The sequence below is a fragment of the Pieris rapae genome, chromosome 11, assembly GCF_905147795.1.
Source record: "Pieris rapae chromosome 11, ilPieRapa1.1, whole genome shotgun sequence".
NCBI lineage: Eukaryota > Metazoa > Arthropoda > Insecta > Lepidoptera > Pieridae > Pieris > Pieris rapae.
Genome location: NC_059519.1, coordinates 6,413,641 through 6,431,646, shown reverse-complemented (window position 1 = coordinate 6,431,646; position 18,006 = coordinate 6,413,641). Strand labels below are relative to the sequence as shown.

Below are 18,006 nucleotides of genomic sequence, written 5' to 3'. Positions count from 1 at the left end.
GTGGTTGAATTACGGCTTGTATTGCAATACTTGAATCATTTGAACCTTTCAATTTTCTGGGGAGTTCTTAACTTCTTGTACTACATAATAAATATTTTGTACTATTATTACTACGGCTTAAATAGTCGTATTCTAAAAAGCAAGTCCCAAGAAAATAACCCGCAAGCTAGGATAAGAGTCATGTTATATGGCCTCCTTTAAACAACTAGCTGAGGTGAGCCTAATTTTGTGAAGAAATTTTTAATATTTAAAACGTAACATTTATCAGCGTCATGATTAAACAGTTTGATAAGTCGATTGCCCCTTTTGACCTTTAAGCGCGAAGTCAACTCAAATTTGGAGTGTATTTTATTCAACTGAAGGATTTTGTATAAGATTCAGCAGAGTGCTCTTCTCGTGAAAAGCATCTTGGATTTGTAATTCACACAAGATGTTTGAATCGATATGGACTTTGATGTTTGAAATATGAATTTGAAATACTAAAAGGTACTTGAAAGTGATGAAAGGCGAGTACAGGTTACAGGTTCCACTTATCTAATGAGCGGTACTTTTTATTCTTTTTTATGCACTATTTAGAATTGAATGTTTAAGCCTGGTTATGTTTTAATGATTAAGACGAGATTCCGAATCTAGTCATTTTTTTTAAATTTGTAAATAAAATGTATTAAAATAACCATTACGCATTAGTCCTAAAAATGTGCCATGTCACAGTAGCATCTAAAAATATTGCACTTGGCACTGAATGGTGCGGCGTTAACTTTTTGAAATGCAGCCAAGATTATTTTCCTTTTATCCGAGCTGTCGATCTGTGATGTATGCGTTTGTGCTGATAAGCGATTAGGTTTCTTTGCAAATATCTCAATGGCAATGGAAGTAGGACAGGCTATTTATTACGATGATTTCAAATCCGGCGAAAGTCCGGTTTTGCGAGGCCCTGGGCGGCATTATTTACCTTGGGGTACTTTTCTCTCAATTTGAGGCAATAGACTATACTATATATACTACAATACTAGTTACAATAAAATACTACTAATAATTTTTTTATTTCAAAATATAAGTATTTAAATTTGTTCGTAAATATTTTAACACATTAAGTAGGTGTTAATAATATTATTAATTAATTATTATTTCAAAGAATTAGAAACGTATGCAATTACATTTTCATAAAACATGACTTGACATGACAAGTAATGCTTACATTTTATATTGGCAGAACGTAGCATTTTTCACGTTGGTTTGTTATCATACATCAGAAGATAACATATTTATTGCAAACATTACATAATTTTTTTTAGAGCATTGTGTAAAAGAAAACGTGATTTTCTTAAATATAAACCGTTTTGTTTTCTATTTAAAATAAATCTTAAATATTTTCTATAATCATGACCTTGAGTCATCAGTCAGAGTTTTAAGCTAAACTCAGTACTAAAATCATGCTAATTATAAGACTTAGTCTAAAATTTATCAGTAAGATGCTTCAAGGCTCAAAGGCAGTAATTGCTAAGATACTAACTAGCTATACATAGCACTAATGTACTATAGCGCCGGGCGTCTTTCGTTGTGACGCGACACGGTCACTCGACCTCGCCGAAGGCCGGATCGGCTTTTATTGATTTTTTATGCGCATTGTCCGTTCCTCTCCTGCCGGTTGAACGCTACAATGGATTGTTGTATAGATGTATTTCTTTTACTAGCTCACACAGTTATAAAGTCCGAATGTGTCAATAATTGTTGTTTGAATCAAAAATATTGTATTTATAGTGTAATTCACAGTTATATTGTATAGCGTCGTCTTCTATATCGACTGGGACTTAATTAGCTATTGTGTAGAGGGTATTTGAAACAATTATAGACATATAAACAAAAAGTACCATATAAGCGATGTGATAATAAATTATAGCGATACAATAACTTCCATACACGCAAAAACAAATGTTCTATTAGGATATGTGATAAGAACTTAAACTATGATATTTCATAATGATTAAACTTACATAAACTTAGTTGGCTGTTAATCTACGGTTGTAACTTGTGTATAGTCAGTTGTTAGTAACTTCTCGGAAGCTAGAGCAATCTCGACGACATGTTTACGGCACTTTGTAATTAATATACTTATTTGTTTCAGATCTTAATCGACGTGTTACGTTTCTAGAGTCTACTGTGAGTATATTTATGCTGTATTTCATCAATACGTGCAAAACCTGCTTAATACATGTAAAAAGACCCAAAGATGCCGTTTTTGGAGTTGAATTCGACAATTGTATTTTGATTCGTTAGTCGTATAGTCGTTTGTGATCATTCTGTTAACTAGTCATGACTAGCCATCACACAAATGCCATCGTAGCTGACATGTATCTTATATGCTTACGTTTTTTATTATTAAATTCGCTTAACAAATATTAATTTAAATGACGGCCTTGTATGCGTACAGTTTGTAGATATACCCTCTTTGCTTATATGTAACAAAATCATCAGAATTAGGTTGTGTGTAGGTATGAACTCAGCTGACAGTCAACATAGGTAAATTATGCAATTTCAGTTGTAATGTAGTGTTCATAGCTTTGATTTATGCATAGGTATGTAAATTTATACCAATAAAGTCTACAAATATTATCCGCCACACGCGAAACGACAAAAATATTCGTATTGTATAATTTTAGTACGTCTGCAAGCGGTTTTGTTATTTTGGCTCAGGAATTCGCAATACATCGCACGCTTTCACAGACGTTTATATATATCTTCTGCATATGTATGTACACATAGTATGGAAACACTATTAGCGATGTGATACATAATGTTCTATATGACACAACATTATCGTTTTATTCAAGACTATTCAGAGACTATGTTAGTCTACGTGTCATTTGAAATATTCAAACAGTATGAGTTGATGTCTTGACTAAACGTTTTATAAATAAAATAACGTGTTTGTAGCGCAGTACTTATGTTACGGTATGGCATAAGAAACGTGAGTAAACACAGTTTAACCACGACAATTCCCAATACAAATTCAGTGTTATGGTCAAACATCTGTCTTCGTAGACAATGAAATATGTTTAACCGTGACGGCAATGTGAACAAAGGCTCGACTTACGAAATTTTATCATCCCATACTACCTGTAGTCCCTTTAATAATTTATTTATCATAGTCCTTACTGTAGTTCATAGCTTCATATAAGAATATATAAAGCTATTTAGTTAAGATTTGTAGTTAAGTTTAACTGTAAACTATCAATGCAATAACTATCTAACCACACGAGGGGCAAGGCATGAAAGTGAGTTACGCCATAAAATGTCCCGGACAAGGTGACATATAAAGTGATCTAGCCAATTCTAGAGATTGTAATATCTGTATAAGCTGTTTAACAACTAAGTCACATTTTTTTCTAAAAGTATATATAGGCCAAAGTCATTACTATACCGTTTAGTAAATAGCTAGTTCAGTTTAAATGGCAATGACAATTAAAATAAAGTATTCTAAGCCAACCAATTTTATTTCATTTTGTCAAGTACATTTCTTGATGAATTTGTTTGTTCAAGTTTAGTTGCTTCGTTTTAAACTCATCTAGTACATTAAACTCAATCTTGAACATTATTCCAAAGAATATTACTCTGAAAAGCAAAGAAATCAGTACTTCATTAGCATGAAAGATGAATTTTCTTTCCTTAAATGATGTGATTATTAATTGCGATTTGTACGTGCTTGTCGAATTGCGCTACGGTTCGCTGTTGCTGAGCAAACTCAGGTATCCTTGAAATGTTTGCTTTGTATTCAAACCTTGAGACTTAGCTTTTGCGGTCTAATTATACAATTTTATATACATGTTAATTAATATCGTTATTACCTAAACATTATCATTTAAATATTTCAACAATAATTGAAACGATTTTTGATATAGTTCCGATATAAAGTCAATATTGCCTATCAATGGTACTCAAATTTGACTATTCTGTTAGACGACATAGCTGATAGCTTCATATGGTAATTTAACGCAGGCGGTGCGGGTACGTGATCCCCTACGACGTTAGCCGACTAGCGAATACCTATTTATATAGAAGTAGTAAATTCTAAAATAACTTAAACAATCAACATGATTATAATAGTATAGAATAATCTATAAGTGGTGCTTTTTTAGCCATGTATGATTTAATTATGTTCTACAATTTAAATTACTTTACAAATAAAATATATTTCTGTTATACCAGCGAAGTAGCTATAAAGAAGAACTTATAAAAGTACCACAATAGTGGATACCATTGTGGACTTGCGACTCGCAAGATCAACGCTAACAGAAGTCGATGTACAAAAAAGTGTTTTTGGTACAAAGATTTTACGTGATGCAATCAAATAGTTTCTACTTTCTATTGGCCTATTCAAAACTCAATTTGAAATACGTTTCTGTTATAACAGTTAAATGTATCAAGATGAAATTTGTGCATACCTTCTTATTACCTATCATAGGTCGTAGTTCCATAGCAACTCCTGTTTCTTTGTTATTTATTTAAAATATTTTCTTTGATTTAAATGTAAAAGTTATCATACGTCATATGAAGCTATTTATATCCGCTTCATGTTACGTTTAACATACAAACGTTCATAAGTGTGTATTGTAAAGTTACATCACCGAATAGTCTATACATATATATAATTTTTTTTTAAATATTTATGCTAGACAAATGACCTTTACGCACTACCGGTACGTTCAAAATATGTGATGTCGGTACGTGTGTGATATATATCTATGATGAGGGTAATTAAATGTAAACTAATCTAATCCATTGAAAATACTCTTTAGATTTTAATTTGTCACCACTACTCTCGATACATTATGTATTCTATATTATAGAAAAGGCATGTATCTGTTTGTCATCACTGTTTTTTTCGCGCTGATATAAAAGTATTTAGAAAATAAGAGAAGAATCGATAGTTATTCACGAAAAACGGTGGTTCTTTACTAAGATTCATTTATTATTTGATATTCACAAGTTATTCTAGTAAATAATAACGGTATTGAAAACGGCACCCGAGCCCAGGAGTGCCATTAAAACGTCAAAATCGTTGAGAAGCATACAAAAGGAAAGGATATGCAACAGTGGGTGCCATCCACACAATCTTTTAAGAACCCTTCGTATAAACATTACCTATACGTTATTACTTAATTATTTATTTGGATAATTGATAAAAGATAACAAATGATTAAAAATATGGAAAAACCCTAAGTTATGCGATTTGAGATTACGTACAAAATCTTTCTAAATACTAACTCAATGTATAAAGTAAATATTCAATTATTCCACAACTTCAAAGCTCAATACTTTGTAGCGTACTAGGTATTAAAACCTCGACCCTCCAGTTAAAACAATCGAGTTAAACTTTATGGACCACTGAGTTTCGCAACCAAATGCTATTTGTCATGAGCTTAGAGTAATTAGTAAACGATTTTGAGTCGGATCATTTATATCTTTCTCTAGTGACCTAAATAGAGGTTAAGATATAGGTCAATAGAGACCGAATTTATCACGGGTGTTATTTTGGATATGTTTAATACTATATTTGGATTATTTACAAGCTTAGACTTAAATCCATGAAATGTAACGTTTGCAAGGAATATTTTTTATATTATGCGAAAGTATTATTTGTAAACTACCTAAGTATATTGTGTTGTTATCACTAATACCATCGGCACCGGCACATGTGTGTTTAATATTATCTGCTATAAATGCTAAACACAGCACTAAAGTGTGCCTGCCTCCATATAGCAAAGTATCTCAAGAAATATGTATGATGAAGTAAACACGTGTCTCCTATAAAATGTATCGCGTAATATTATTTATGTATAGGGGAAGACTTGCCCTTATGCCACGATTCACGTTTGTTGCCAACGGAATGTAGGGTTGTTACACAATAATTAATCATAACTTCCTATAATTACTATACTCTAATAAAATATTGCTACTCTACTCTAATAGAGCTTTTTATGCAAAGTAACATATGGGAACGAATGTTTTGAAGAACAGTATATTGTGAAAATATATTCACACAACACAACGAAGTTAAAGTGTGTTAATGAGAAACACGATATGGTGTATAAAAATGTAGAATTGGTGTATAAGGATGTTAGTGACTCGCATTTGTAAGATTTTGTGTGTAAATTGTATATATTAAACTGCAACACTATCAGCCCTATAGATATTTTTATTTCGTAGCCCGTAGGAGACACGTTTAACAGGAAAATGCTGGAGGCTTCGCCAACAGCCCTTGATATTCAACCGCACGAGAAAAGCGCAATCGACCGACTTTCTACCTTAACGCCTTTGGATAGGTACATATTTTGCTTAGTTGAGATAAGTATGAGCCGTTGTTGAGACGTGCTCATGGACTCGGAAAGTAAAATGGAGTGCCGCAAATGATTTCTTCTTATATTTCTACCGGACTTGTGAAAAATACTCTCAAAGCTATCGGAAAAACATATCTACAACATTACGTTTGCGCTGCGTATTTCGTATTTACTGACCGAGTTTTTTCTCAGTACATATGTACTTAGTGTTCAGCTTTATTTATCCACTATGTTTATTTTTGTTTTGTTTGTTGTTGGCTCAAGTTTTATCTTCAAAGTGGCTATTAATGTTTCTATGTCACTTTTAGCGCTATGTCGCAGTTTATTTATTACTTATGCCGCAACTCGAACGTTTGCGTTTGTTTCGAGAAGTGATTTAATAGCCCGAGACTTATGCATATATTTTATAGTTTGTCTCATATTTAAAATGCTGTATATAAAATAATATCCGAAGTTTTACGGGAAAACGCCAATTTTAAATACAAGTTGATTGATATAATTAGGTTTCCAGGTTCAGGATTCCTAAAAAGTGTTATCGCCAATATAAATTGATAATTAAAGACAATCATATTAAGGGGCGTTGTTAACCTACAAAACTTACCCAAAATGTCTTTGTTAATTTTACCATATGTCTCATGGCGTTTAATAAAACAGTAAACACGTATCACAAATTGGTTTAACATAAGTGACTTCCATTTCCCCTACACACCCTTCTCCAATTAACAGTTCTATTTCCACACCGTTTTCGGTCATCAACGAATATGTACGACTAATTTTCTTAAGTAAAGGTCCTTTCATAAATTTTTTTAAAATACCAAACTGTACAATAACTGTTTTTAAATTATAAGTATTCACCTTCGAGTTTTTTGACAGTAATATCCTTAGATTTTATACATATTCTGTTTCAAAATCAAATAATCATCGCGTTACTAAATGACTACTGCATATTATGTTAAGATGTTGGAGGTAGTCTTTACACCTACATAGACTTATGTTTATGCATACGCATATATTAGTCATTGATCGTCCGCTTAAAGGAAGTTTTACCTGTTTTACGACATTCACTCATCCGCTACCGAGAACTTATGCGGCATCGGCGATGAATTTTTTTGTTTTGTAATTCAATATAGCCTTTGAGGTCCTAATTGCCTTTATCCATGCTCGTTGAGTCAACGTAACTTTATATATAAAGCGTTATGCTTTTTGCAGATATACCAATGCGATATTTAATATTATTAAAACCAGTAAAACAATTGTTTGTTAAATCTTAGTGTAGATAGGTTTATAGGTTTACAGAATTCACATATTTACGTTATTTTAATGTTTCTGTAAATGTTTAAGTTCTTGTTAGTATCTATTTATTAAACATTTAACCACGTTTTGATGACTTAACTTAAATTTATTAATATTTTTAGTATTATACATAATGATCGACTTATTTTTAGCCTTAAATGAGTTATATATATAAATATATAATATGACAAACCAGATCATTTTCGATTGATAAAGTTTTTATCGTCTTAGTGTTGATATTTTAGTTATCACGCGCTCGAGCGTCGGCTTGTCCAAATCTAGTCTGAAATTAAACTAGGCATTGTTCAAGTTTCGCCCCATCGATCAACTTAACTTAGCTGTTGTGAGTTGAGTTGGGACAAGTTTGTGCATTTGCTCTGTTAAAACTTGTACTGAATCCTAGCGGTTGATCTGGCGACGCGGATGATATGACATTGAACCTAAAAACCTTTATAATACACATACACACTTTAAGTAAAAAGTATCTCTGATAGTAAAGAGTATAAACGGAATCTGATTCGAATCCACGTCGCTTTAATATAACCTACGTTCATTTTACATATATGTATATAATTAGTAGTAATATTTAGTTAATAATAATAATATTTACTCATGGTATTCGTCTCGTGTTCTGAATTCAGGTTTCTGTGCCATTTTTTTTGCAGAGATTGATCTCTAATATATATATAATATAACAATTTATACATTAACGGTGTATGGTATGGTTTATTTTTTGTAATATCCTTTGATGAACATTATATACATACTGCATTATCTGTTTATAACGGTATGTATTATTAATTCATTAATCTGCCTACGTCATGTTATGAGTGCACATGCCATCGTCGATATTGATATTACGATAACAATAAAGAAATGATATCGTTATTGATTGAAGTTATATTTTTTTAGCTAGTATGTTATCAATATTGTCCATTAGAAGAAATGTACTAAAAAATAGTACAAAATATATATGTATGTATGTGTTTACTTAGTACTGGAAGTACGGAATAGTAGTAAAGTGTAGCCAAGGCCGTGAAGCTATGCTACTGGTAAAGATGATATGATGTTAAATGGTGTCAATTGTACAATATTATGCACTAATGGACACATCGGACGTTATTTATTCGACCGTGTGCTGATTTGTTTGGCTTTGTTATGTTTTGCACTACAATCCAGAACTTTAATTAATATCTATTTCAAAAGAGACCCATTAGGGGTCATATAAAACAAACTTTTCTTGATATATTACTAAATCTTGTTGATTTTTATAATAATAATCAAATGTATTTTGAATGGAAAATACGGGTCGTAGCAACTACCACTGATTACTAGTGCAAAACCCTCTAAAGTATTTAATTGCCTTTACATGCGTTTTAAATTTTCCCTCGACTACTAATACATCCATTGTAGAGGACAATCGGACTTCAAATGAACTTTAAAGAGAATGAAACGTATTATTTATTGGAATTCGGAGATAAAGTAAATGTCAATTATTATCCGATATGATGCTCTGTACGTGTAATGCATAAAGTGACCCTGTACTGTTTTAAAAGCCCCGAGTTATAAGCGATACTCAACTATAACGTTAACCGCATCGCATCTAATCCATTAAAATTCAAGTCGCTCGGGAAATGTAGTTAAGACCGCTCGGTTTCAAGTCTTTAGTAAAGCATCGTTTTATACATGCTAGGTGCCTTTACAATGCTGCCTTGTAGGGTAATTTTAACGTGCGGCAACTAAAAAGTACATTAAAGAAAAATATGTGAAAATATAAATTTTTTGGTAAGTTTAATAGCGCTTATTCTAGATTCCACTTTTAATTTTAATTTGCTGTCTCATAGATCTAAATTTGGTTTTTACAAATGATAGCGATAATTAGTAAAAGTGTAATTGGTAGCGTCGTTTTTGGATGTTTAGGTTAATTAGTGGAAATTCACGTTTGTCGTTAATTTTAACCAATATTGTATGTTATGCAGGTATTTCAACAGTAATACTGCTAACTAATTAATTAAACTGCAATCCGTGCGTGTCTCGTTATTTTTGACATTAGTTAAATAATTAAGATTTAGAAATATAAAATTGATTGGTTATTAGTTAGTCTAATTTAAGTATTGCCAACTTGTAAAGTAAGTCTTTTTAAACTTAATAAACATTTCAATTTCTATATAAATATTTTCTTCTTTATATATATTTAGCAATAGGAAAGATTAATATAATAAGGATAGTTGCATAAAATTCAAGCTATAACCTCTAGCTACCATTGACCTCTGGCCCGATGCGCTCCGCTGCATACTTTCACAATATCTTTTGTTACTACTATGCGTTTGAAGCCAAGCTATTCCTGAACAATTTCACATACAATGAAGTTTAGGTAACTTTGACTTTCCAATTTTCAATTACAAGTAGCTCTTTTGCTATGTTCCTAATACATATTGGTAAAGTTTACATGTATTTTATATACTTTTACATAAATACCGGATAAATCAAACTTGTAAATTAAAACTTCAGCTAGGATTTATTACAATTCTTCAGATTTTATTTGTAGTGATATTTCATTATCTCATAAATCATAATTAATCCGAACCCGAGTACCGGTCCCTTGTGGTATTCACTAAGATTTGTACCCGGATTAGATCTCGCAAGGGTGAATATACTATAAGACTTGACCTCCGTATGACCTCAGGCTTGTATCGATGCAACGATAGCATCTGCGATTGTACCCTTTGAATTATACGTATGCGTTTATCACGATTTAAGGGAAAAAGCAGCTAATAACATAAATAATTTCAATAAGGACACTTTGCGAGTCAGAAGTCAACTATTGTTTATGTATCTTAGCTATTTTAACCTAGAAAACCAAGAAGGTAGATTTCTGTGTCTGGCTCATAAACTATTAATTAATCGGTACGTCAAAACTAAAATTAAACTCTTAATTTACTGCGGCTTATAATTCTAATGAGACCTTAGAAACACTATATTCTTATTTGATTCCGCCCAGGCGTAAGGACGCGCACCATAACTAGTTCGCTATAATTATGACCGTGCCTTTCCTTGCCGTTTCTATTTTAGAAGAGCACTGCAATTTATAATTAGACATCTTTAGAGACTGCGAAGTTGCCATAGGAAAGTTGGTACATAGTTTGCGGTTAGTGTGAGTGACCCCACAGCTGAGAAATGGAACATCGGACTTTGAACTGATCCGTGAGTGAGTGAGTACTGAATGAAATTCAGCACTCCAGCCACTGGCAATGTGTGAATGTGAAAACACTTCTATGTTTTAGACCCGTGTGCTTACGGATTAAATAAGTTTTGTATGTAAGATGCTTAAGTAAAAATATATTTTTAAAGACGGAACCTATGAAATTCTGTTTTTAAAGAAGAAAATACAGCTTTATTTGTTGACTCAGTATTTTCATATGACAAATACATGTTTGTCTAAAATATAGGAGCAAAATGAAATGAATGTAGCTATATAAATATACTTTGTCTGAGAATCCCTAAGACAAAGCACTGCTCTCGGACTATTGTGTGGAAGGGAACTTACCATTGTATTGTCGCTGCGAAGTGTGTCGCTAACTGACTGTTTGTTCAGTTTGTATGTTTAACTGTACCTACCTATACGCTTTCAAGATACGCTTAGGCAGTGATTTTGGTTGAACCATCCGTTTTCAGACATAGTAGGATAATATAGACTATTACTAATCGGCACATGACGTGTACACCCCAAAACGACAGGCGCATTTGGGCGTGACGCATGACGATATAATATTTGTGCAAATAATATACGTATAACAAGTTACTACTCAGGATGTGTAGGATCATAAATATATATACTTAATCGTATAAGTTTTTGGGGCAAGTAACCGGTTTTGCAAGTTGTAACCCCAAGCACGAAACGCCGGAGGGTGACAGATAAACAATGGAATCTACTCGTGCGTGCTGATCCAAATATTGATTGGAAAAACACCAGCTAGCGATGAGTGACTATAACGTATACAACACTGCCGCTTACAATTTTACTTGTAAAACATAGCGCGCGCTCACTCGCGTGTGGTGAAAAATTTCCACTGTATCTATGTATGGAAAATGATTTTATAATATTGAAATAGGTAATTTCCATATAAACGAAAAACTATGTTTATAGGTTTTAATGTCCACTAAAACAAAGAAACATTAGCAATGGAAATAAAATAACAAGTAACATCAAGTCTCCGCATGCCAATTACAAATTTACTTCGTTCAACACAAAGTAAATAAACTTTTTATGAGCCATATTATTGTTAAGTGTCCTACTGGAAGGGGAAGTAGGAACGAAACGCTAAAAGAGCTCACATAATTTATACTAAATCGACATAATGTTTTGTTCGTTTCACACGTCATTCGTCACCCGTGAGAAGTGGAAAAGAAAATACAATTGCGTGACGTCACTAACAACTATACAAATCATTTTTTACACTTTGAAAACTTGAAAAGAGAACTTAGTACGTTGCTCTAACTTTTAATGCCTAGACAATGATTAGGTTCAATGTACCCATTCGATACGTCGTTCAAGTCGTGAAGCGGTAATAGACACATGTGCGAATATTGCTTTGTCTTAAAAGTTTTTAATTATATGCTAGTCACAACGTATTTTGTAGTTAAATGATTTAAACGGTTTATTGCATGTTAATTGTCGGTTTTATATCTTGTCCTTACCTTACCATTAACTAATTATTATTTTATTTTATTGTATGAGAATATAATAAGGAATTACAGAATAATCGAAAAATATAAGTTTATTATATAGTTATTAACACATTTTGCATTTACCGACTTTTAATAGACAGATTCACATCGCTAAAATTTCTGACAACTCAAATGATGCAGTCCTTCCCGATATTCATCTAAAAATCAGATTTTTTACACTTAAAATCCTTATTTAATCAACATAAAGCTATGAGAAGACTTCAATTAAGGGAGTAAGAATTTTCTTAATTTTATTATCTTACAAATTAGTTTTGGCGTAACAGAGTGTATGTGCAAATAGCAGCTAAGTATTTGATATAAGGCGACACGTTTCTGACACGTGTTAATGGCGTCGTGTCACACCTGCCGCGTTGATGCGTGGAGGAACTTAATTTATTGCCTCAAAATACATTACACATACTAAAATATATATTCGGCATATATGACTTGGCAACCGATGTAAACTTAAGTGCGAAAAGCGGGCGTTACCTGTTCCAAGAAGTTCTTTCCTTGACTTTTCATGAAATGCAGGAAACAATGCTTATTTAATTGGTTATAAATCCATGAGTACATAATTATTGAGATCAAAAACAGGATTTTCATTAATCACTAAGAATAAAAATTTAATTAAATAAGTTATCGATGACACTGGTGGCGGCCATCTTCAAAACGGTTCAGAAAGTAATGAACGCTTTTTAACTTTGCTATGATATCCTTTACTTGTCACGATATACAATATAGACAGGGCTTTAACTTTATTATCAGCACATATTTGTGCTTATAATTATCTATCATTAGATTGCATTTAAGGAGACGAAGTTGATGTGGTAATGAAAAATATTATTTAGACTTGATAAATTTTCTACACGGAAGTCATATTAAGCTTTAATTAAATAGCATTAAAATCTTGTTACGGAATCCCCTGTCTCTCATTTCCGGGGTCGTTACTTTTAATCAAATAATCTTATTTTGTTTACAAATCTTGTAGATTGATATAAAGTGATATTTAAATCATGTAATTTATTTGATTCGACTAATTTTATTACTGTACCGTATTGCATTGTAAAACGTAGAAATTTTGATGCTAAAGATTGATTTTTGAATATGTTTTGTTTTTTGAAAGTTTCCCTGAGTACTTTTTACCGAAGTAGAACTAATTCTAAGGTTTTCAAAATGTCGTAGTCGTATCGTTTGAGGTGGTAGTGTACTCACGGCGGCGCTCGGTCCGGCCGAGGTAAACGACCGGAGCGCGTCCCCGCGATCGAACGCCCGCCTCCGCACCAAGCTTTGCCCCACTTGCGCGACTCGCGACAGACAGTTGTACTTTCTGTTCTTACCGACCTCGACACTGTACACTAGCGTACAAAATTTATTATCAAATGGCATTGTTACACTCGCCAACATAAATCATTTTCTTCTAAGTCGATTAGCCTTGATGACCACTAGAGCTTTTTTTGATACGACCTAACAATGGAGCTTTTTATTATCTTATCAGAATATTCGGCAGTGGGCTATAAACTTGACGCTTTCGTATTTTAGCTTAAAGTTCTATTCATCATTATCTTAAGGAGCGTGAGAATTAATAGTACATAATTCCAAGAGATGTTTATATTAAATAGCAAGGCAGAAAGTGCAAGCTGTGATTAAATTATGATGAGATTAGATCAAGTTCTGAAATCCAGTTCACCAGGGAAATTATATAATCTTATTTCGTAGTCAGGAGTCTAGACATTTTTGGTACATTATTCAATAACTAAGTATAACGAAAATGAACAGTGTTGGCCCAAAGACTGCAGCGTGCGACTCTTATCCCTAATCTCATTGGTTCAAAACCAGACTGTGCACCATGGACTTCAATGTCTATGTGCACATCTAACACTCGTACGGTGAAGAAAATCTTGCGCTTCTTGTTTTTTGTTAACATATAGAGTATAGTAAATAAAATCTTAAAACAAAATATTGTTTGAGTTTTCGCACTTGCTTGTATGTGATACTAGTTATGGTAATGGCTTAAACATATCGTAGCTTTTTTATTCTGCGATAAGTGTGCAACATTTTATTTGATGGCAGCTAACTGATATAATTACAAAGAATCTACAATTGAAGACACTGATATACTACGAATTGGGCATTGTTAAACTAGCTATTTTTCGCTGATAATTTTTAATTATAATAAATTTATATAAAATTTAGATGTTTTATAATTCTCGTATCACTGCTATAGAGAGTGCCTTTGCAATGTTTACGCTGGCGAATCGGTACATAATTATTAAGTTCAAATAGGATAGTACTGGGTGACTAAGTCTCCCCTAGCCTATTTTAAGATATTGACCTCAACTGACACTTAATAATAAGTTTTCTATCGATTGTACTAACAACGCGAGTTCTGTTGACGACATTTATGAATATTTTGTTCCTTTATGTTGTTTGTTGCTTTATTGTTGTGACAGACGCTTTCTTTGTCTCCAAAGAACCGTCTAATTAACTCCAATTTGTATATTTCTCGCGACTGTACAAATTAAAATAAGTATTTGTTCATACTTTTGCAACAATAACAATTATGGGACAGAATTTACCATATTAATATGCAGAAAGCCGTAATTTTAATTAAATAAACAATATATTTTAATAATTCATTTACTACATCGTCACCTATTTACTCAGGACTTATTAATCTAATTCTGAATGCTTATATTCGCAATCAACTTACTTTATATCTATAATGATGTACTAAACCCTCAATTACTTAAGCAATGTTTTGTCACCTTCATCTATTTTCAAAGTGTCACGGAAAGGATAATGGAAAATTAATTATTAGTATTAAAGAGGCTTATCTTAGTTTTCGAGGTAATAATAACGGGTTGTCGATAAATTTATCCGCAATGACATTAAAATAAACGTCCACAGGTTTAGGTTAAGAGGTAAATGTAACATAACCCGCACAAAATGGCTATTTGGCCCGGCTGGGCCAGTCGATCACCAAATCACATTAGACAGCTCCAATGAAGGCTTTGTGGGGTATTCTGCGAAATCGTAATTGTTAGCAAAGATGGCCGAAAGAACGGATTTCTGAGGCAATCGAGTAGATATTTTTTAAATTTGTTTATATATTAATTTTAGTATTGCAGAGATACAGTGCATTCATTGCTAAGCAACACTCGCATTGCGATTAATAGGATCATTGCTAATGTACAGAGTTATGAGAAAGTTATTCGCTTGTATAGAATGTTTAGGGACTAGCGGATACTAAAGGCATTAATAATAATAATAAATCATTTATTTGCAAGAAATGTACCATACTGCATTTATACCGATCAATATTAAAAATCCACACAAATATAGGGTATGCAAATGATATATTAGTTTTAATTAAGTCGTACAATAAGAACATCAGTCATCATAATAAGTCAAGCTATTTATAATTATGCCCAAGCTATAAAACACCTTGACTTTAAAAACCTAATCACTTTGCCCTTGAAAACATTACATGGCAGCGATTTATAACTTCTAGGAAGGTGATTAAATATTCTTATAACCATGGCGTAACAATTTTTGGAATAAAGCGCGGTTCAACATGCTCCTGCAGCCGTGTTGGATCCCTCGGTATTCAAGCAATTTCCTTTCTAATACATTTTTTCAGAGTAATAAAAAATTGGAAACTTAGTATATAATGATGTCACTGCAAATGCTTTGCAGTTACAAAAGTGTTTACGGTCGTTTGACAACCGTTAAAAATAATTATCAACGCTATTTTTGCTTATTAACACTCGCCTAACGGGTCAACTGTAATATTGTTCATAATAAGTAGTAGAAGGATGAGCGAGGTAGGTGGAAAGTTTGTAACCAACTCAACAACTTTATCAGAGAACTTTGCAGGGAGTTATCCTTCAAAAACAACTTTACCCGTGCTCGCAAATATTATGACGGCGAGTTTTTACTAGTAGCTTATTTGTTAGTCTTATTAGTGAGTTTGATGATATCTAACTTAATTGATTAAATATTTAGATATAAATAGACTGGTTCTGTCCTGATATCAAGTGAAACTGCCCTTCATAAGCATTAACTTTAATTAATGTGACAAAATGGTGTCTGGAGTTTATCCAGTTTGTATTCGATGTCGTATATAATTTACTCGTAAAGTTTACAATATTTTTACTTTATCTTGTCGTTAACAAATTGCTTCCGATAAAGCGTTCACAAACAGGAATATTTCTTAGGTAAAACCAAATTACTCCATTCCAAATGGAAACTCGCAACTTCAATTGAAATATTTGAATAAGATAAGTATGTTAAATCAATCATTTCGCATTGATCCCGCCAATTGAAACAAATATAACTTCTTTACGCTTGTAATTTTTATACCTTTGCAGTAATTTATTTTTACCATGTGGAAAAATGGTAGCTCCTTGAAATCTGACTTCGATGAAACACGTCTATTATAATGCAGTCCTGTCATTGGCATTACCTTCAACAAATAAACACACAAATTGCTAAATTTAAACAGGTTTCTATTTTAAGTGGTGTTTTAAGTAGGTGGATTTTCTTCTTCTTTTATTATTTTATATACAGCGCTGCTTCAATAAAAACTTCTGTAGCAGAACTCATATTTTTATTACATTTAGTTTTCTAACCTGATTTTTACCAGATTTTAAAATTAGATAAGTATATTTGATTTTGTATATCGATGATTGAAAAGTGTATAAAATATTATTTTATAACAAAGACCAATCTGTGACTTTTATTATCTATCAATATCAACTATATGAATGTAATCAAATGATACGTCACAAATATCCGTTTCTCTGGAAAGCAACAAAGCCGACATCGATCTAGTACATGATAAATATCTCTCCATAACTGATAAGAATTACATTATATTTATGTTGGTGTGTTTCATGTTTGCCGTCAACAATTATTTGTTCGTATACATAATGTTACATCAACTTTTTTGTACTAGCGACCAAAGCTATGTCTAGGTATATAACGTAGCATGATATGACAATTATCATAACATGGCTTCATTCATCTTATTATCACTTATTGCACCAGATAGAATGCCAAAAAATGTAAGATTTTTTGGCATTAAGTTTTGTTTACTTTTTCAGTGCAAAACTTTGGGACACTTAATGATTGTGGAATTTGGGTCAGATCCCTCTGGCAAAACATTAAACTTCAAATAAATTTAATGAAAATATCTTAGTATCATGGTTGCCCAAATGTGATTTTTTATTAGTTTTTCTATTACAGAAAATATGATCTTTCAAAGCGGAGATTTTCAATTAACATGAAAACTCAATTAACGCCTTACGAAAACTTGTAAGGCTGAAGAAATTCAGAAATGTACCTGCGCACGTATGCCCCTAAACAAATCTCTTAGCAAAAACTTCGGCCAAAGTTAGATGCCAACAAGAAAGTTGGAAACTAGTAAGTTGAAAATCCTCGGTGTGAATAAACTTGGAAAAATACATGCGTCTTCATAAACAAGTTTTCGACACGTAAGCGTTTGTTGATCGTATACATCATTGTAATGACATTATCTTGCGGATCTTCTATACATTCAAAATTGATAAATTCATTTTTTTAATCATGGTTGTTCAGTCTTGACGCAATATCGTGAAGTGTCATCGATATATACATGTATAACCGT

At 32.3% G+C, this 18,006-nt stretch overlaps 1 protein-coding gene across 2 annotated transcripts in view; it reads left to right on the top strand.

Annotated features, from left to right (window-relative positions):
* LOC110998778 (C-terminal-binding protein) overlaps positions 1 to 18,006 on the top strand; it is a 53,090-nt gene that overhangs the window by 19,326 nt on the left and 15,758 nt on the right. For both annotated transcript variants that reach the window (XM_022267558.2, XM_022267559.2), the window contains exon 2: positions 2,126 to 2,160. The gene's annotated coding sequence lies outside the window, so the exon portion shown is untranslated. The remainder of the gene's footprint in view (positions 1 to 2,125; positions 2,161 to 18,006) is intronic.